We start from the raw sequence: 22,875 nt of genomic DNA, 5'->3' as shown, positions 1-22,875 counted from the left end.
ATAGTTAGGAAATATATATTTTTTTAAACCTTAGAAATTCACTGAAAAAGTCCAAGTTTACAGGAACGTTATGGTTAGGGTCTCATTTTACACATACAAAACCATAGAAAATCAGCAGTTATAGTTACCTAAGCTAACTATAACTTGCGTCCCCATAATGCACTGATTATGACCTCAGTGAATATATATATATATATATATATATATATATATATATATATATTGCAGACCCTCACACTGAGCATTCAGTGTATGAGTCTGGCAGGACTTGCTTCCCTCTTTTTTATTACAAATTATTTTAATTTTTTTTAAAAATGACAGATTCATTTATTTATTTTAATTTGTGCAGAAACATCTCATTCTAAGTATATAATGCATCAAGGCCTAACAAACTCTCTCTCTCTCCCTCTCACTTTCTCTCTCTCTCTCTCTTTCAATCAATTTCTCCCACTCACACACCCACTCAGACACTCATGTACTCACTCACAGACCCACTGAGACACTCACGCACCCTCTCACAGTCACACTGAGGACACTTGTGCACCCACTCACAGCCCCAGTCAGACCCTCACAAACCCAATCACAGACCCACTCAGATAGTTACACACCCACTCACAGACCAACTCAGACTCACACACACCCACTCGCTGACCCAATGACAGCCTCATGCACCCACTCACAAGCCCGCACACACATTGATACACCCACTAAAACACTGATGTAAGCACTCTCAGACCTAGACAGACACTCTCACAGCCATTCTCACCCCCAGATACACCCTTTCACACCTATTCTCACACCCAGAGAGGTTGCGGCCAACTCCCACCATACATGACCTAAAGGCTGTGCACAGCATGGGGTTGGGTGGTTGGGACCTGTTCTCAGGACACCCCCGCGCCGCACGACCACCAGCTGTGTGTGTGTCCCCCCCTCGCTACTGCCCTCGTTGTACCTGCCTCGCTGATCTCGTCGTATTTGCGTGTGCCTTAATATTTTGTTCTGTTTCCTTTCTGTTTGATAAATTGCCTGTATAATCGTGACTGTTGTTCCCTTGCACGTTGGTGTTTTGAAGTGTTTTTTGTCCTCCAGTCCCCCTGTGCCTGCCCGCCCCACTCCCCGCTTCCCGCCGCCGCACTAACAGACACGCCCCCTTTTCGTTCTGTGCCCTCCCCGCTCCTGCCTCCCACCTGCTCCTCCCTCCCTCCCACTTCGCCATAAATGGCGTCCCACCAACGCAAGACGAACCGAAGGACCTACGACGATGCCGCCCTCAACGCACTCAACGCCGGCCGGAACCCCGCCTGCTGCCGAGCCGCCCCCAAACACTTCCACGGACCCTTCACCTGCACTAGCTTCAAGTTCACCTGCCTCCGAACCTGCACCGCACCCGCCAAACCAAGAACCAGCAACTATCACCTCAAGTGCATCCTGCTCAACACCCGCTCCATCCACAGACACGGCGTCGAACTCTGGAACCTGCTCGACACAACATCACCAAACGTCGCGTTCCTCACTGAAACTTGGATGAACGCCTCCTCAGCCCCCGACATCGCCATCGCCATCCCGGATGGATACAAGATCATCAGGAGGGACCGCGTCAACCAGACCGGAGGAGGCATTGCCATCATCCACAAGAACACCATCCGCAGCACGACCGACGCCGACGACACCTTCACCGCCGCCGAACACCTCTAGTTCCAGATCCACACCGACCCAAAGACGACCCTCAGAGGCACCCTCATCTACAGACCCCCGGGACCACGCACACAATTCAGCGAAGACATCACGGACTTCATCAGCCCACACGCCCTCCCCTCCGCCGACTACATCCTCCTAGGGGACCTCAACTTCCACCTGGAAAACAACATGGACCGCAACACCATCGCCCTGCTGGACAACCTCGCCCTCAAGCAACTGGTCAACACCCCCACCCACTACACCGGCCACACGCTTGACCCCGTCTTCTCATCCAGCAAGCACATCGCCTTCAACCACTCCACCGGACTTCACTGGACCGACCACAGCTGCGTCCACTTCAGCTTCAGGAAAACCACTACCCACAACCACCCGCAACAGGCTCCCCACAAAAGCTGGAGCAGGATCACCGCCGACCAGCTCACCACCTCCCTCAGCCAGAACCCACCTGCCAGCACACCGGACCCCAACGAAGCTGCCCGCAACTTCACGCAATGGCTGACAGCCTGCGCCGACGACCTCGCACCACTGAAGAACCCTCCTAGAAAACCCAGAGGCACGAAGGCCCCCTGGTTCACCGACGAACTCAAGGACTCCAAAAAGACCTGCCGCACCCTCGAGAAAGCCTGGCTACACGACCGGACCACTGACACCATGACCGCCCTCAAACACGCGACCCGCAAGCACCACCAGCTCATCCGCACCACCAAGAAGAAATCACTGAAGGAGCGACTGGACAACAACGCCCATGACAGCAAGGAACTCTTCAGCATCGTCAAGGAGTTCTCCAACCCCAGCACCGGCAACAACGACCTCTGCGACTCCCTCGCCTCGTTCTTCCACCGCAAGATTGCCCATATCCACAACAGCTTCGGCACACCATCCCCGCACCCAACGGTCAAACCAACGCACCCCACCACGACCCTCCGCACCTGGACCGCAGTGACCACCGAAGACACAGCCCGCACGATGAACACCATCCACTCCGGTTCTCCGACTGACCCCTGCCCCTACCACGTCTTCAACAAGGCCGACTCCACCATCGCACCCCAACTCCGAGACGTCATCAACACCTCCTTCGACACCGCCACCTTCCCGGAGAGCTGGAAGCATGCCGAGCTCAGCACCCTACTGAAGAAACCAACAGCGGACCCCACCGACCTCAAAAACTTCCGCCCCATCTCGCTCATCCCTTTTCCTGCCAAAGTCATCGAGAAGATCGCCAACAGACAGCTTGCCGCCTTCCTCGAGACGAATGGATCCCTCGACTCCTCGCAGTCCGGTTTCTGAGCCAACCACAGCACCGAGACCGCCCTCATCGCAGCCACCGACGACATCCGAGCCCTTCTCGACAACGGGGAAACAGCAGCACTCATCCTCCTGGACCTCTCCGCCGCGTTCGACACTGTCTGCCACCGCACCCTAGTCAAACGCCTCAGCAACACCGGCATCCAAGAGAAGGCATTGAAGTGGATCATCTCGTTCCTCGCTGGAAGAACACAGAGAGTTCACCTCCCCCCGTTTAGTTCCAAAGCCACCAAAGTCATCTGCGGCGTCCCGCAAGGATCATCCCTCAGCCCCACCCTCTTCAACGTCTACATGAGACCTCTTGCTGCCATCGCACGCCAACACAACCTCAACATCATCTCCTACGCCGACGACACCCAGCTGATCCTCTCCCTCACCAGAGACCCCGACACCGCCAGAACCAGCCTCCACGAAGGGATGAAAGACGTCGCCGAGTGGATGAAGAACAGCCGCTTGAAACTGAACTCAGACAAGACGGAAGTCCTCATCCTTGGACCATCACCCTCCGCATGGGACGACTCCTGGTGGCCCCCAGCCCTGGGCACCGCCCCCAAGCCGACAGACCACGCACGCAACCTGGGCTTCATCCTGGACTCCTCCCTCTCGATGCCTAGACAAGTCAACGCCGTCTCCTCTTCATGCTTTCACACCGTCCGCATGCTCCGCAAGATCTTCCGATGGATCCCGATGGAAACCAGGAAGAGGGTCACCCAGGCCCTCGTCACCAGCCGGCTGGACTACGGAAACACCCTCTACGCCGGAACCACAGCCAAGCTACAGAAAAGACTACAACGAATCCAAAACGCCTCCGCCCGACTCATCCTGTACATCCCTCGACGCAGCCACATCTCCATCCACCTGAGGAACCTGCACTGGCTCCCCGTCAACAAGAGAATCACATTCAGACTCCTCACCCACGCACACAAGTCTCTCCACAACCTGGGCCCCAAGTACCTCAACGACCGACTGACCTTCCACACGCCCGCCCGCCAGCTACGATCCGCTAGCCTCGCCCTCGCCGCCGTACCACGCATCCGAAGAGCCAACGCCGGAGGCAGATCCTTCTCCTACCTGGCGGCCAAGACATGGAACTCCCTCCCCATCCACCTTCGGCGGACCCAGGATCACCTCGCCTTCAGGAGACAACTCAAGACCTGGCTGTTCGAGCAGTAGCGGCCCCCCTCCCCAAGCGCCTTGAGACCCTTCCGGGTGAGTAGCGCGCTATACAAGTGCTCTGATTGATTGATTGATAGGGGAGTTGGCTGCAGTGTCTGGCTGCAGGCCAGCTCTTGTGGGCATCCTCCACTGTGCACTGGTGAAAGCTGTACATGGTGCAAGGTTGGATGCTTATAGAGGGTTGGCCTCAGGGCCTGGCTGCAGGCCAGGCCCTTTGGCCAACTGCCACAGTGCACGGTCAAAGGCTGTGGTTGGCTCAACGTATAGTAATGAAGATTGCTATACGTTAAAAAAAACATTGAGATTCACTGAAAAAACAAAGGTTACTGGGACATTATAGTTAGTAAATAGAATTTAAAAAACACAGAAATTCACTTAAAAAACCAAAGGTTACAGGGAGGTTACAGTTAGGCTCACATTTTAAATGTACAAAACCATAGAAATTTATCAGTTATAGTTAGAATTACCTAAGTAACTATAACTCGTGCCTTAAGGTAACTATAACTCGCACCGATGCCATGCACTGCTAACCTACAAATTACAGCACTCATGACATCTTTGGTAACATCATTGATAATATCAATGTAATATTTGCAGTAAACGTTTTGATGAAAAAACTGTGCATGTCGTAATCGCTATTTGAATGTATGAAACTCCAGGAGTTTCATTTAGTGATTCCCAATGGCACACAAATTGATCTACCTCATTATTATTCATGAACTAGGTCGCAATTTGCGACCCATTGTGAATGGCAATAATCACAAGGATGGTGGCCTACTCGGCTCAGCAGACAACTATGTCTGTGATTGCTTTTAAATAAAGCAATCTTTTTTTTTTTTTAAATGCACCCAATGCGTTTAAAAAAGAAAAATGACAAGTTTTCTTTAAATTTTTTAAGAGTAGGCAATGGTCCATGGGACCACTGCCTGCTCTTAAAAAATGTTTTTGCATTCATTCACAAAACATTCATTCATGCCATCCCATTCATTTGCGAATTGATTACCTCCTACTTGAAGTGCGTGGTAAAATATGAATGTTTTGCGACAGCATTTGGGTCACAAAACATTCCTACATACCCTCTGTGATTCGGTATTAGGAAAGGGCACCCTTGACACGCCCCTTCCTAATACCGAATCGGTATGTAGTTGCAATTCCGATTTGCGATTGGGCAACAAGTTACCCAATGGCAAATTGTAATTCATACATACAAAAATGCATGATACATCTGGCCCATAGTTAGGACCTAGTTTCCATTGAAAAAGTGCTTTTTGACTTGCCTATTTCATCTTTGGCACTGTTTCAAAAAACTTCACTAAATTTTGTTGTGCAAGGAAACTTTCGGGGTATTCTGTCAAGCGTGGGCTGATAAAAATGGGGTGGTCAATAAAAGTGTGTTTCCCATGTTAATTCTCATACACTCTCTAGACACTCCTGCAGCCCGAACCACTGGACAAAATTACAACAAATTTGGCAGAATGGAAGCTTTTGGTCCGCAGGTGAGCTTTTGTTTTATTTGGTGTAAATCTGTTCAGTAGTTTAGGAGAAAATAAAGGAAATCTAAATTTGTATATCTAGGGTCGTGAAAAATTTGTTAATACTGCTAATCTCATACAGAGATCTGATTGGCTGCTGACATTTAAACCAAGAAGTGTTGGTAGCCATTTTGGGATTTGGCTTCAGCCGAGTTTAAAACAAAAATGAAAAAAGAAAAGGGGGTAGGGTAGAGCTACAATACTCCCCTAGCCTTGGTGCAGGGGGTCCCTCAGGGAACCCCCAGGGCCAAAAAGCATTTTCTTTTCAAATCATGGTGAAAATTGGGAATATTTGTGAATTTCACAGTGATTTAAAAAACATAAAGCAACTGGGGTCTCCCACCCTTGCTTTAAATTTTGCCCCTGGAATGCCCAGGACCTGGGGACGTTTTGGGCAAAATAGGAGGTGGACATGGGGCCTCCCTCCTAAGGTTTAGAGAATCCCTGCGACCACTACCTTCATGGAGCATGAGATAGTAGGCTGGCAGGAATGTCTCCTTTATGATGGTGTGGGCAGTGTGATGTTTTAAAATAACATACCTGTTTTTCTACGAACTGCCCGGAGGTGACAACGCATATTTTTGTGTGTAGAGTAGACAATGTACCCTTTGGACTGGCAATATCTGGTCCATGTCTGGATTCGAGAGGAATCCAGACATGGCCTACTTGCTGCCTCACTTGTCTGAAACACCCCCCAGAGGCAGAAGCATCAGATTTCTCGTGCCTCCCGCAAGTGCCCTAATGATGCCATAGATGTGCTGTATTTACCATACAGAGCTCCATGACGCAAGTTTTCACAGATGCTTCAGAAATTCTGGCGCATCTGTTGCTGCCAAAGTGACACATTGCTGGAATTGAAACAACTCCAGTAATGCGTCAGAACACATAGAAGAGTATGTTAAAAGCCCGGCGCCAATCCTTACTCCTGGTCAGAGCAGGCATAAGAATTTTGACGCAGTCAAGTCGCAGAGTGATGCAGTGAAAAGTTGTCAATTTCACTGTGTCTGTCCTGCATGGCTTTTACTATGGGGGCGCCTACCCTACATACATTAAACCTGGTGCAGATTTAATGTGATGCAGACCTCTACAAACTGATACATTGTGCCCATTGCATCAGTTTGTAGATATGGAGAAGTGTGGAGCACTGATTGCGTGTCTGCTCCATCAAATAAAATGATTCAACGGCGGCACAAGCTCCTTGTAAATGAGGCCTTTATAGCCTCATTTACAAGCACCCAATTCATTGCCTTCGATCCATCAGATTTCTTGCACCTGCTGCACATCCCTTAACAACGCCATGAATGCACCGTATTTACAATACAGAGCTCAGTGGCACATGTTTTTACAGATGCATCAGAAATTCTGATGCATCTGGTGCCCCTAAAGTGATGCATTGCTGGAGTTGCATCATCAAACTGACGCAATTACATCAATGCAAAGAGAGCCCTATTGGAAAAAGCCCTGCGTCAATTTCACGCCAGGTCTGAGAAGGTGGTTACATATTAACACAGTAAAGTCGTAGAGTGATGCAGTGAAAAGTTGTAAATTTCACTGCAACCGTTCTATGAGGCTTTTTCCGTGGGTACGCCTACCCTATATACATTATGCCTGGCGCAGGTACAATGTGACGCAGGGCTTTACAAACTGATGAATTGGGCCCAAATCATCATTGTGTAAATATGGAGCAGTGTAGTGCACTGCTAGCGCCGCTGCTGCATCAAACAAAAATGATGCGGTGGCAGCGCCAGGGGCGTGTAAATGAGGCCCTTAGTTTAGGCTTTCCCCTGAATACATAAAAAAAAATATTGATACACGTTTTAAAAACATGGATGGGAGAATGCTGTAGTTGAATAAAAAAGCCACCTCAGTGCTTTGCATGAGGTATAATGCCTTATAAGTGATCAGTATCAAAATGCATTAACAATTATATAGAATAAGTCAATACTATAGCTCACATTCAATATTTGGTGTACCTGAATTGGTGCTGGTGGCCAAACCATCATTGTTTTAAATCTCACAGTTGTGTCTCTTTCTGTAATTTAACAGTTCATTTATTTATTGGTACCCACACTAGGAGAACATTTAAATCATTACACTTCGTGGTATTATTTGGGCTCCCAGAGTTGTTCTAAGTATTTGTTCCACTATAATCTACTCTTTGAACAAGCATTTGGCTTTGAACGAAATGCGTTATGTTCTTGTCATGTGAGCACCCTATTTACAATAAAGGTAGAATATTAAATAGATTTTATTTGCGTTAGTACTTGCCTTATTACGTATTTGTCCTACTCAGGGGGTTCTTAATTTCAGCAATGTGGTCAATTGTGACGTCATCCGGATCTAGGCCATCTGACACCATCTAATTTCCTATGATGTCATTGAATCAAAGGGTATTTTGGTGAATCCATGGGTTTGAGCAACCCCTGCTATAAAGCGAAAAGACATATGCGGGACAAAGGCTTTGTGAACGCTCAGCCTTCTGAAGGCTCACACGTGAATGAAGAGTGCATTGGAATTGATTGGTGACCTGGTATATGAGGAGGAATGATATTTTAAAATCAGATATGATCTCCTCATAAATAGACAAGTAAAAGAAATGAAGAAGTCTGAGGATATATTTAAGGGACTACATCACCATCGTACTAGTCCTGAAGAAGATCCATTGTGGTGCTGGGATTTGGCCCAAGGTATAGAGGGGTCGAAACGTCGATGGATATATCATAGTCTGGATTGGTTCCTGCAGAGGATCTTTGGAGGATTAAAGGAATTGATTTAGACTCTCTGAGGATTTGGAATGGAGTTAATGCAGCAAACAGAAAAGAACCAACCGACTTTTTTTAATGTTTTTTTGTATAGGTTTTTGATTCATTGGAATATGTATTATTATTCTTTCTATCATGAGCACTTTTCTTTTTCACACTATCTGTCCTTTGGTGTGTTGTTTTACTAGATGGGTTGTCCATATAGGATGAATATATTAAATTGATATTTATGTATAAGTAAAAAAATGAATATATATATTTATATGAATAAATAGTTTTTCTGTTTTCACCTATAGTGTTTTATGATATAAAAATAATTTGTCAATCTTTCCCCGTCAGGGCATTGTTGTATGTAATGGTTCACATATACGCAGCACATGGATATGCAATACATGCACACCCATAGTGCATGGCCAACCATTCATATATCTTATTACTGGACAAAGAGCCTTGGTATAGAGCATAAACAGAACCCTTTTAAAAATATGGGGAGGCTGGTAAGCTGTTGCCTCGACATTAGTGACAGGGAAAAATGCCTGCTCCCACGCAATAATCTTTATCTTAACACCATTGTCGGTCCACTACACGACGGACAGATAATAGTAGTCCCTAGTATAAGAAATGGAGGCGTAGTTGGTGTGCCCTTCAGACCAAAGAGCTAGCTCTGGGTCTCAAGCCACATTTTTAAAAAGCCTCAGTGCACATGCATGATTTTGTTGCTTGTTGAGACATGGGCAAAAAGATACTAAATCATTTTATGGGGACTTCAAGGAAGGGGTACACACTCTCCAGAATCATAGTGGGGACCTTTCTCTATCCAAAGAAAAAGCCTACCCCTTTACACATCTACAAGCTTTTAGGTCCGCAGTATGGTCAATCGCCATAGCATGCCCCTTGAACATATTAATACAGCCACACCAATTAAATACCCACATAAACATTCACCCCATGCCATGACAACACTCCATCACCATCACCTACATGCAGGTGGTGCCTTGAGTGCACTTGAAAATATCTGTTGACTTGGTGGTACACAAATTTAAATTGCACCCAATTAAGATAGAAAGCGGCACTGCTTGCTTTCATAACACAGGGCACAATGGATTCATTGGTGGCCAGAGAATCCTATTCTGGTGGCAGAGGAAACACCATTGCGATTGCGGGACCATTGGAGGAAGGACAGGTGCATGTGTTTGGCCATAGTGGCAGGTGTCATGTGGGCATTATTATCTGGGAACTGTCATCAGAAAATGTGGGAACTGGAAACCTACCTAATGTTAGAAGTGTCTCTTGCCTGTTTGTTTTTCCGAGAGCACCAGGGACAATTTTTCACAATTACCTGTATGAATACTATGGTATAAATGATGATTTGCACAGAAGTGGTGCTACTGAAAGTGGTGGCGGAGCAGCATATGTTACTAGGGTAGGTAGTTTGTCACCATTTTCGATAATGCTATGGCTGCCAGATGGTGTTACCAATGGCAGACCCAATGACAGGTCAGCTGTCAAGAACACATCCATCCACCCACGTATGAGGAAGGGGACCAATGATGTGCGTGAGCAGAAATTCTGCAGTTTTTACATTAAGCTGTTAAACAACCCTAGTATATTCTTACAGACTGTCCTATAATAGCTGGCAGTCAAAATTTGTCTCACATGCAACTAAGACTTGCTGATAGATAGTTAGAGTCACCCTCATAGACATCCCCAATCTCTTTGAGAGAGTATCAAACGCTTCCTGATACACATCATGAAACTTATTGACAAATAGTATCTCCCTGAAAGTATTAGTATTACTTAACTTTATTGTGTATCCTAGATCATTAGTAACTCTTAGCCTTGTTGGTGGTCATCAGGAGGAGTAATTGTTAGGCGTAGATGACCATAAACATACTTTTGTACCGTAAGGTACACAAGTACATTTATCTTTTGAATTACTTTAAAAGAACCCACTTAGGAGATGCAGAACAATCCTCCCAAAGAGGCCTCGGAGAATAAATCATTCCTTATTCCACTCCCAGTAGTCTGCAGCTCTGCCTCGATTCTTATACTACCGTTCCTAATTGTGGAGTAAGAAGTTTAATGATAATGTTTTACAATATGCCATTTTGCACTTGGTGTAATTACAGGTCTTTGTCGATCTACCATTCTAAAATACTTAGGTCTTGAAACACCTTCTGAATTGTGTCTCGGGTGATTGTACAACTCCTCCTCCTGAGCTTATGAGAGTTACTGATGATTCATAGATACATTTCAGGTCTCTATAAAAGGTCCTGTTCAGAGCACCATACACTGCAGTATCTTGATGACCAAAGAAACAAAACCTAAAATGGAAAGTAGTGTATCGCATCCTATGGAACAAGAAAACTAAATGGCCAGGTCCGAATAGAGTGATATTCCTCGCATCTTGAGGTATGGTGCACAACAATTGTTTGGTTCTTTGCTGCAATCTAGAGCCTCTCCTGGAGCACATATGGGTAGTTACGTTGGTAGTTTTAATATGTGAATATATATGGCTGGCTGATAGGAAATACAGAGAGCAGGGGATGGATGGTGTGCACTGTTATGAGATAAGAGGCAGAATTACACTTGAGTGAGGTCAGGAAACTGAGAAGAGTATCGAATGTGCAGAACGAAGGGAAAAAGCGATTTAGTCTGCTGTTGAGTAGAATGACAGTTGTGTGAGAAGTGGTTTGATGGGTTGAGGTATTTGAGAAAGGGAATTAAAGCATTGTGGCAACGTGTTTTATGTTTAAGTATTTATATAGCACTACCAGGCCATGGAGGTATACAGGTGCTTGGCGTATAGCCAATAACACTTTTACAAGTGGTACATCAAGATAGGGAAGGGAAGAATTCATTGAAAATAGTGAAATAGCCCTTCATTAATACATAGAAGTATTAGTCAAGGGATTTCATGCAGAATAAATAGGATGAATGTTGAAAAGATGATCATGTCCCATTTTCTTCATTAATGTAGTTGTCCTTTGGAGTAAACTAACATTTGGTTACAAATTACTTGTATATATGTGTATATTGAAAAGGGTGTTAACTCAAGTAGCAAAAGGTGTGAGCTTTCTAAAGTTTACGGCGAGAGAGTTCCATGTGGTGCCACTGCCCCAGAGAATAACTGTTTTCTTGCTAGTGAAGACGTCCCTCTAGCAACAGAATGGCTTAGCTTCTGAGGCCCAAAGAAAGGCAACTGATTCTTAAGTGTTAAATTCAAAGCTTGCATACCTCAAAGTAGGAGACGCCTCCCTTATAATAAGGAGGGCTGAACTACTTTACCATTATCACCTTTAGACATTTGTTCTGTGGGGAGGGGGTTCCTGGTGTGACTGGAGCTTGGGATGTTGCTAGACGGTTGCCTGACTCACAGGATGACAAAGCTGAGGGCCGGCATTGTATGTGCCCTGTATGCATACCACATGCACTTTCAGCTGATATGTAGTTAGTGATTTGGAACTAGAGTAAGGTATCATCAAGGTGAAACTACAAGACGATGAGAAGAGAGGGTACACTTAAGATAATTAGGATGTAGCTCTTACAGCAGATGGGAGCTAGGTGATCAGTTTACTGGAAGAGCAGGGAAGCTAGGCCCACTCATGGAAAGTTAGAAATGGTAAGAAAGAAGTATGAGGGGTTTTACAGCAGTTCCTGCAGGGTGAGGTAAACATTGACCTATTGGGTAATGCACAAGATTAACTCTGGACTCATGCAGTCTGTAGCTTCACCACTACATTTACAGCCTAAAATTGTAATAAAAACCTGATAATGAAGCTAGATGCATGCCACAGTAGAAGAACCTGAATGACTAAGGTGTATGGACACTGTGGATTGAACCAAAAGTGTGCATGTGTGTTCTTGAGAGAGGATGTAAAATATGGACCCATTCTCCCTTCCCCATTCCTTGCATCTTCTGATACTCTGACGTTGCCTGGGCTTTTTTGCTCAAAATCCCTATTTTATCACTCCTGCATTTTTTCTGCACTTCTCCTTGAACCCCAACTTCTATTCCGGCATGGTTGACAGAATGAACTCTATTTTCTGCTGTGAATTTGCGGCATACCTATATCTGTATCTATAACTAACTATGGATTGAGACTTTCACTCCATCTATCCACTCTTGTCAAAAAGGCATATGATGACTACAGTTCCACCAATCGACATCGGAGCTAGCTAACAAGTGCCCAGAGGAATAACTTATTCAGCTGAAGAACCCTTGCTGATGCAGGAGGAGTAATATGCATAAGCCCAAGGTAACTGATTAAAAAAAGTAAGTAGGCAGGACCCTACATATGCCCCATCAGCTCTGACCCAAAAGCTTGTGTGGTCTACAAGATAAGACAAGAGGGGACACAGGAGGGCATTGGAAATGAAGAACTTAAAGTCCTGCACTTTCTGCTTTTCACCCTCACTGTCTTCACAGTAGCAACACATTATCCTAGACTAGCTGGGATGCAGAATCAGCTTCTTTTTAGTATATTCAAAGAGTTATGCATACACCTTTAGTCCATACCACGTACTTTAATACTGCATGATCAGTTTGTAAATGGGATTAAATGATCTAGTCTTATACTGACGCAGGAACTCTCCGGCTGATCAATAACTACTTTTTGTGATCACGTTGAGAGGTGGAGTGGCACATATTTCAAGTACACAAATGCAGAACGTTGATATATTACTACAAGGAGGAAATGCCTAATTAAGGATAGTAAATGACAAACAAGTAGCTTTAGATGATGGTACGGCTGAGGGTCTCAGGGGAATGCTTAGAGAGGTGGAACTCATTAATGTCCTAGAACCCTATGGAAATGCCTTTACCATTGACTGTGGCAAGCTCAAGACAAACGCACCATAGGCGAGAAAAGAAAGGGATGTGATTGAAATGTGTGGGTCTGTGACTGCACAGTGTCATAGCTAATTTTTATCAAGAGGTAAAGACATTTTCTTTGGAAACGTCACTTTGTATTTCATGATGTGCGGAGTCTGTAAACAAATGAGTGCAAGCAATCAAGCATCAGAGAGACAAACATCCCATCCAATAGGGGCATGCTCTCTGTATTGGCTGCTGCATCTCACACTGCCAGCTTCACCACAGCAGTGCTACAGGTTTTCTTTTGGTGTATTCAAGCAGCCAGTGGACAATACCAGTATGACAATAAGCATAGGAAAATGTGTGCAATTTCCTCTGCATAAAGTACACAAAATGCCCCACAAATTGCCAAAAATAAAGTGCTTTTAAGTCACATGAAATGACTATCTGGCATTTTGCTCTATATTTTAGGGTCAAATGCACAAGCGCTCTGGCCTGTTGAAGTCTCTCTGTGGCCGTTTAACCACGTCCATTCTTGCTATTCATTCTTTGGTGCGCTTGTTTTAAATGCTTCATTTTTATTGGTGTATTTTGAGAAATGTCCCTCCTTTGTGTGCTGAGTCCTGCCCAGGCGATTTAACTAAGTGAACATTTTTGCTGGCTGTCACACTTCCTCCTGTTACAGCGTGTGATGGCCCCTCCTCTGGTTTCGGTTTTCCTTTCATCCAAGCAGTGATCCTTTCTAGTCATTCACGCAGGGAGCCAGTAACTCTCACACTCACGGCAACCACGGCCCATTGAATTGACTTGCTTATGTCAACTGTTTTACTTTTCATTTTCAATTTAACTGGCAAGAAAAGTTCAGTTAGGAATTTACAAGGCTAATAGCTCTAAGTCGAGCAAACGCGCGACCCCTTGCTTTGCAAATGCTTGTTTAATGTGAAATAAGTCTCGGCGTCCATTTTGGATGAAAGATCTAATTTTACACAAATAAAGAACAAAATCACGAATGCGACACACACGCTTTGATTGTTCAAGATGATCCCACGCTTCCGTTGTCTAAGATTTTTACCAGAGCCAAATCGCAATCATTCAGAATGATATAATCAGTGCTTTAAATGGGCCGGTACTCACAGGTACTGAGTACCGGCACTTCTTATTTTTTCCACTCTGAGTACCGGCACTTCTCTGCTGCCAAGGAGAGTACTGGTACTCATGAACAGTAGGCTCATTAGCTGCTAGTGCTGGTGAGCACTAGGCTGTCAGAGTTGAACCTGCCTCTGACAGCTAAGGTGCTTCTGTAGCCCTGAGCCGATCCCGCTGAGCTATTCAGCAGGCATTAAGTGCCTAATGTCCGGGTATTCACCATCACGCTGTGTCCATTCAGGCCCTGTGCTGTCAATCACATTTACACTATTGTATGCATTTGTGCAAACACAGGAATAGAGGCAGCCCAGCTGAAAGTGACAACTAAGAAAGCCATGGGAGGAAATAAGTTTACAATGGCATTAATCCCACCTGAGTCTTTTGAACGAGGGTCTGCTTATGTATGTGTGTTTGCCTGCTTGTATGTGCGTGTTTTGGTGTGAGAGAAAAGCAAATGAAAGAGGGAGAGAATCGGAAGACTTTAAGGAGGACTGTGTGGAATGCTTTGTGTGTGCGTCTGCTTGTTTCTTTCTGTGTGTGCACGTTCAAGAATATATAGTATTGTGCAAAACAACAGCAAATAACAGTATAGTATTAAGAACTGCAAATATTACAAAACAAAAGAAATGTTAAAATATCATTGTGTTTAGCTTTCGTTTTGTGTAACGAGTTAACTTGTTTTGTTTATTTAAATACATTTCTCATGGGCCTTTGGGATGTGCTGCAACTGGTATATAAGTCATAAAGTACCCTCATGTCTTGCTCTAAGCTCCGCCCCTAGCCCCACCCACCACACTACTAGTTCATGCTAATGAGTACCGGCACTTATTTTTTCCCATTTAAAGCACTGGATATAATGCATTAATTTCACGCATTTCACAGAACAAAGGTTACACAAAATGCGAGCATTTAGTAAGATTATGCTGTTGTAAACGAAATTTCACGTAAAAGACACCAGATTCGTTCAATACTTTATAGTCAGAAGAGATTCATAGCCGCATGATGTGCAAATGATTAGCAGAATATTTGTCAATCATTTTTACAAATTAAGTGTGTTGCTGAGCCCATGACAATATATTATAGAGTGAAGCGTTTCAAACATAAAAAAAAATTAACAGTACACAATAAAAAGTAAAACCTGGAATAATGATATTCAAAGATACGCAAGCATCCATAAAATAAAGTCATTAAAATGCATATTAGGGTTTAATGATATGGCAGGTAAAGTAGTCTTTGCCATAGTTCTGCACTATCATCTAATCTAATGGAACCAAAAAGAGCAGGATTCTGTTGAAAGATTTTCCACCCAGTGTAAATGAGTCACTCTTCCAAGACAAGGGGCGTTTCTTACATTTCCCTGCTTTGTTAAGTTTGTTTCTTTCATACAAATTTACTGTCCATGGGTAAACAAAACATGAGTTCGTCTGACAAAGAGACAAAGAGATATCGTGGCACCAGCCCAGCAGGTAAAAGGTGGCTTAGCGCTGATTAAAGGCATTCGGCCCTCGGTGAAGGGGAAGCATTTTTTACTAGGGGCATGTAGTTATTTCTACAGTGGCAAATGAGATGTCTTGGTTCCTAAGTGCTGCTTTGGACGTCTAAGGAAGTTCACGTGAATACCCACTCGTGTCCATGGAAGAGAGTTTTTTGCTAAGAAATATTTAAGAAGGCTTCGTTTACAAAATAAGGTACTCGCGGCCCTCTTTTCCTCCATAGCCACCACAAACAAGAGCCTGAGATGAGTTAGTTCCTTCAACGTTTCTCATACCTGGATGTCTTCAGATATAGCACTTTTTTGCAAGCCTGTGTATTCTTAGTCAACGAGATAATGCAGAGTTTGGCCCGTCTCCATTAATCTCTATTAATGCTAGAAGCAGAACAGTGTTATGTTTGAGAGATTGGTTGTCCTAGGCACGATTCGTGTTTATATTCTCTGACTGCCCAGAATATATTTCTAACCGACATTTTGAAAGCAAGCATTGGCAAGGCAGATAGGTTTGGCTTGAATGTGCTAATAAATTTAAATAGTATAGTTCTTGCATGCTCTTTCATAATGAAGCTAGGCTTATTGACTTTGCCAGCACTTCTTTTATTGTCGTTACAGTAAATAAATGTAAGAAAGACGGCAGTTCGGTCCCATTCAACCAAAAAAAGATCCTTAGACAGGCGATGGTGTTGATTGGGTGAGTTCCTCAGGAAAGGAAACCTTTCAGGGGGTCTGCAGCCCCTTCAAAGGGGACCCCTATTCAGCCAAAGACCAATGAATTTCTATATGAAACTGGAGACTCAGAGGCTCTCTTAACACTTTGCAGGCACGGTGTTAGAGGGCGGACCATCTTTTTGTGTTATCCCATTGATAGCAGGCCAATTTCTTCTCTACTCATTAGCTGCTGTCTAGGAGCCATGTTTTGCTGTAAAATCAATCGAAATTGTAATAACAATATTCTGTCCCATGGATGTTTGGGATGTGATATTCACAGCCTACAACAACCTGAGCGATTTATACCCTCCCTTTCACATATACATATATTAAATGCAAAATATAATATTGTTTATTACCAAAACGAATTCCCATCGATCAAATAATGTATCTAGTACATCCTTTTTGCCTGTAGGGACCATAATATGTATTTGTGCACACTGCGCTATAAATAATAGTTCACACCAACTTCTATGGGATGTAGAATATGCTTCTCTTTATTGAAACTTTAACAGGCAATTGAATATTTATATGACAGTCTATACTGACCTCAGCATTTATTTACACCTCTTCGTGTCTCACCAATGTGTAAAGTGAGTAGGTGCTCCTATGACCTGCGCAGACACACTAGCACCCCTCAGAAAACACATCACCACCCGCAACATCAAGAACGCCCCATGGTTCTCCCGTGAACTCCAAGACTCCAAGCGCAAATGCCGCCAAGAAAATATGGAGACTAGAACCCTCCTCAACCAACTTCTCCACCCTCAAAACCACCATTCGCACCCATCACCAACTCATACGCACCGCCAAAAGAGATCACTACAAGACACGCCTTGACAACAACTCCCAAAACAGCAAAGAACTCTTCACCATCATCAATGAACTTGCCAAACCCAAAACCAGCAACATAGACCCCGCACACACACAGCCCCTATGTGACGCCCTTTCCAACCACTTCCTCCACAAAATCCTGGACATCCACAACAGTTTCATATCACACACACCCACCACACATACCCCTCACTCACCCAACTCAACCCCCACTCAAGACCCTCCCACCACACTATCCACATGGACCCCTACCACACACGAAGAAACCGAAAAAAACATGAACTCCATCCACTCCGGTTCCCCCTCTGACCCCTGTCCACAACGCATCTACAACAAAGCTAGCCCTACCATCGCCCCCATACTCTACAACATAACAACTCCTCTTTCGACTCCGCCACCTACCCAGACCCCTGGAAGCACGCGGAAATTACCGCTCTCCTAAAAAAAAAACAATCCGACCCGGAGATCCTCTCCAACTACCGCCCCATCTCCCTGCTCCCTTTCCCCACCAAGGTTGCAGAGAAATTAGTCAACACCCACCTATCCCACTTCCTCGAAGCAACCAACACCCTTGACCCCTCACAATCTGGGTTCCGCAAGAACCACAGCACAGAAACCGCCCTCATCGCATGCACTGACGACATCAGGACCAAAGTCGACAAAGGCGAGACCGTTGCACTCATCCTCCTAGACCTCTCCGCAGCTTTTGACACTGTCTGCCACCACACACTCCGCACACGCCTCCACAACATAGGAATCCGCCACAAAGCCTTAGACTGGCTCACCTGCTTCCTCACCGACCGAACCCAGAGAGTCCGCCTTCCGTCCTTCCACTCCAACACTACCAAGATCACCTGCGGAGTCCCCCAAGGGTCCTCCCTCAGCCCCACACTCTTCAACATCTACATGATCCCCCTAGCCAACATTCTCCGAGCACACAGAATCACTATCCTCTCCTATGCAGATGACACCCAACTCATCCTCTCCCTCACCCGCAACCCCACCACCGCCAAAACCAAACTACACGCCACCCTCCTAGACACCGCCAACTGGATGACCACTAACCACCTCAAGCTCAACTCAAACAAAACCGAAATCATCATCTTCGGCCCCAACAAAACCACATGGTCCACCGCCCTAGGCCCCGCTCCCAACCCCGCAACCCACGCACGCAACCTCGGCATCATCCTCGACCCCTCCCTCTCCATGACACAGTAAATCAATGCTCTAAGCTCCTCCTGCTTCCACACACTCCGCACTCTAAAAAAATCCTTCAAATGGATCCCCCCAGAAACCAGAAAGACAGTCACCCACGCACTCATCAGCAGCAGACTGGACTACGGCAACGCCCTCTACGCCGGCACCACACTCAAACTCAAACTCAAACTCCAAAGAATCCAGAACACAGCCCCGCGCCTCGTCCTTGGCCTCCCCCGCCACGAACGAATCTCACCACACCTCAAATCCCTTCACTGGCTCCCCATAGACAAGAGAATCACATTCAAGATCCTCATCCACGCACACAAATCCTTCCACAACACCGGCCCAACCTACCTCAATGAAAGAGTAAACTTCCACACTACCACACGCAACCTCCGATCAGTCGACCTCGCCCTAGCCACAATCCCCCTCATCCAGCACACCACCACAGGACGCAGGTCTTTCTCCTACCTCGCCCCCAAAACCTGGAACTCCCTCCCCACCGACCTTCGCAAAACCAAAGACCTACTGGTCTTCAGAAAGAACCTCAAGACTTGGCTGTTCGACCAGTGACCCTCCCTGGCCCCCTCCCCCAATTTCTCCCCCCCCTAGCGCCTTGAGACCCTCACGGGTGAGTAGCGCGCTCTACAAATTTCTTTGATTGATTGATTGATTGGTTGCACCCTATTGTTAAATGTAACAAGAACAGATTCATTTTCAGCATGTTCCAAATGTCTCTTTATTTCATAATTGAAATTCGCCCTAGGGTTTGTTGATGAACAATTCTTCACTTAAAAACATAATTTTCCCTATGACTCGTGGTGGCTGCACATGGGGTGTGCTATAGGCCATTGCTATGGTGATATCTGCTAATTCGTCTCACATGCCTTCATCTCCATTATTCAGTGTCACTTGCTTGTGCTTCAGTCCTTGCAGGCATAGAAGTGAAAGGCTACAGCACCTCAGTGCTGCCCAAATGTTGGAATCCTGGTAAACCTAGGGCACCTCACCGAGGAAACCTAGTACTTATTCATGCCACATTGCAGACCATTGTTTTTGTTCACTGTGCTGCTAGAGTCCAGCCATATCCAAATCACATTTCGATCTGATGTTAGGGAACTCAACAGAGTAACTTGGAGTAGTTTAGATGAATTGAAGCATTCAGTCCATCACTTTTTGCAGTTTCAGTGAGTTGTCTTCAGTGGAGAAGGTATGCCGAGATGTGGACCCCTGCTCGCTTTGGCATAGGAGCTCTAGCAGCACATCGGTGGTGAGCACTAGCAAAGCCAAACCTGCTGTGCAGTTGCCTGTGTTCGGCTTCGGAGGGAACAAGCATAGCAGTTTAGGTTAGACCGATTATATGAGAAAAAGATAACAACTGATTTGACAGTGGTTTAACCCCTTCTGTAATGGTACAGCCAAGCTAAACAATAGTCGTATGGAATGCATACACAATAGTGGTCATTGGGTCAGATTTTTTCCAGTATTTCAGAACATTACTTTCTCCCGACCTTAGAAAATCAGAACCCATCATTAAAGCACATATAACCCTTCACTGTGTGCCTTTTAATGCTCATGGGCCATATGTAGCAAAGGTTTTTACCCATTCTATGTCTACGGGAAAATGTGTTTATACATATAGCCCCATATTCACTTTCGGGTGACTGCGAAACCGTTTTAGCTGACAAGTTTCAGCCTATCAATATTCCATGGAATGAAATCGCCATTACAAGTACTCTCCGCCTGTTCATCCTCCTACTGCTGATGTAGAAATCTGAAATTTCCTATCTTGAACCTTTGAGAAATTTTATATTTCTATACCACCCATAACTGGCTGAAAACATGGCTTAGGTTCAATCATTCATCTCCAGCTGGTTACTCCTGCACCCAAAGACTGCTTGTTTGCTGTGCCATATACATATTCTAACTAACCACAAAGAGGTCTTGCTTGGGTTATATGTGGTGATGCTTGCAGATATACAATATTGATGTTTATATTCTTGTGTAATGAGTTGTCATGCCACCTGATCTCCCAGTTTCACATTTATTATTAAACATGTAAAAAGCAAACATTAGAATTCTGTGTATTGCGGGTATTTAAAGCTTGAGTGTGTATGACAAATGTATCTGTCAATGTTACCGTGATACCCACATTTTACTGAGGTGGATTCCATGTAAAAATCAAACACTAGAATGCTTTGTAATATAGATATTTAAAGCTTGAGTGTATGTGACAAATTTATCTGCCAATGTTTTCCTGATATTCACATTTTATTGAACGTGAATTCCAGAAAGCCTTAAGTTCATTTTCATTAAATCACTGACAAATCTATGAATACCAGCACAGCTGCTTCCTTAAAATCCGGGAGGCTGAGGAGATTACCAGGTCCTCGGGGCTACAGTCTCTGTGTTGTGAATGCCAATTATCAAGGAGTGATCATTCCTGGAAGTTTGAATCTGGCTGTCATTTCCTTTCTATAGTAACCAATAAGAACTGAATCCTCTCCTTAGATGGTGATGTAACCCTCAGAAATGACACAAGCCAACAATAATACGGCTAAGATGCAGGTGGCTCTGGTTGGGATGCTGGTATTTTTGGCGGCTCTACATCCATGGGATGCCTCTGCTAGCAAACTCCAGCGCTTCACACTTCAGGCATACTCTAAAGAAGGGGATGTCATGTTTGGTGGCCTGGCACCTGTACATATGGAATCCTTCAGCAGACCTTTCAGCTTCACGGCACCTCCTGCACCAAGAAACTGTAACAGGTGAGTATGCTCTGTAGGTCTTTCGGCACACTAGTGATAAATATGCATGTTTATATATATATATATATATATATGTATATATATATGGAGGACAGTAGTTGTTTCTGTAATTGCGTTTATGTATACATTTTAAATATGTGCTGTTGTTCGGCTCTTTTGGAAATGGCCCTTTCTGCAGGATTGTCCCCAAACATTTTGCCTTCCTCTTATTTTCCAGACCTATTTGTTTTGGGCTTTAGGTCTCTGGGCACATTACCACTGCTGATTAGTGCTAGAGTGCATGTGCTCACTCCCATAAATTTGGTATGATTGGCTTATAGCTGTTTAACATATTTAACTTAGCTGTAAGTCTCTTGTAAGTGGTATACCATATACCAAGGCCTGTAAATTAAATGCTACTAGTGTGCCTGCAGCGTATATTGCGCCACCCACAGAAGTAGCCTTTCAAACCTGTCTGAGGCCTGCCAGAAAACTTGTGCTTTCATAATACCACAGTGACTGTTTGTTGCACTACAAGCACTGCACTTAGACCATTAAGTGTTGTGTTTTTGTCTTTCTCCTGCACTCTCTTTGGTCATTTTATTGTTACTCCTGTTTCAGCTATTACGCCTGTGAATCTTGTTATTGCACTTGTGCTTTGGTTCCTTGATAAAACGGAACCTACCTTTGACTCTGACATCCTGTTGTGCTACACTCTGGTTGAGTTAAAGGGGTTCTGCATGGGAGAGGGGCATACCTGTGTGTGGGGAACCTACTTTGAGGGACCTTTGGGGAGCCCTGTTGATTTTGAAGAGGACCGGGTGGGGGCAGGGTTGAGCAAGACCCTGAGGAGGATCCTGGGATCAGTGAGGACTCTGAGTAGGAGGGTTCACAATCTGCACCCCAAGTGGGCGTTGACATTGAAGAGTTTAAGGAGGAGGGAAAAAATGACTGGACAGAGATGTCAGTAAAGAGTGATAGAGAGTCCCTTACTGGGTCTAGTGCCAGGAGCAGTGTCACCTCCGACATCCTGTCACCTGAGAAACTCAGGGATAGACAGGCTGAGAGGCACCTGTGATTGCAGTTGGCACATCTGGCCGTGGAGGAGAGAAGGTTAGAGGCTGAAAAAGCCATATCACAGGATAGCATGGCAGAGGCTGAAAGGGCCTTCACTAGGGAAAAGCTTGCTTTTGAGGAAAGGAAACTGACCCTTTAGCGTAGTGTTAGAGTTCTGGACTCACCAGCACTGCAGGTCGTGTCCGTTGGTGGCAGCAATTGTAAGTCTAGTGTTAAGAACACAACCCACCTACCCACAGACTTGGTGCCCAGCTTCAAGGAGGGGATGACATATGTCAGTGGCTGCAGGAGTATGAGAGGGCTCTGGCAGTGCACAGGATCCTTGAGCAGGATTTGGAAACTGGCCTAGGAAGTTATATTCCTGGTAATCGAAGGGATGCCC

The sequence above is a fragment of the Pleurodeles waltl genome, chromosome 4_1, assembly GCF_031143425.1.
Source record: "Pleurodeles waltl isolate 20211129_DDA chromosome 4_1, aPleWal1.hap1.20221129, whole genome shotgun sequence".
NCBI classification, from domain to species: Eukaryota; Metazoa; Chordata; class Amphibia; order Caudata; family Salamandridae; genus Pleurodeles; species Pleurodeles waltl.
This window is presented reverse-complemented; position numbering follows the sequence as displayed.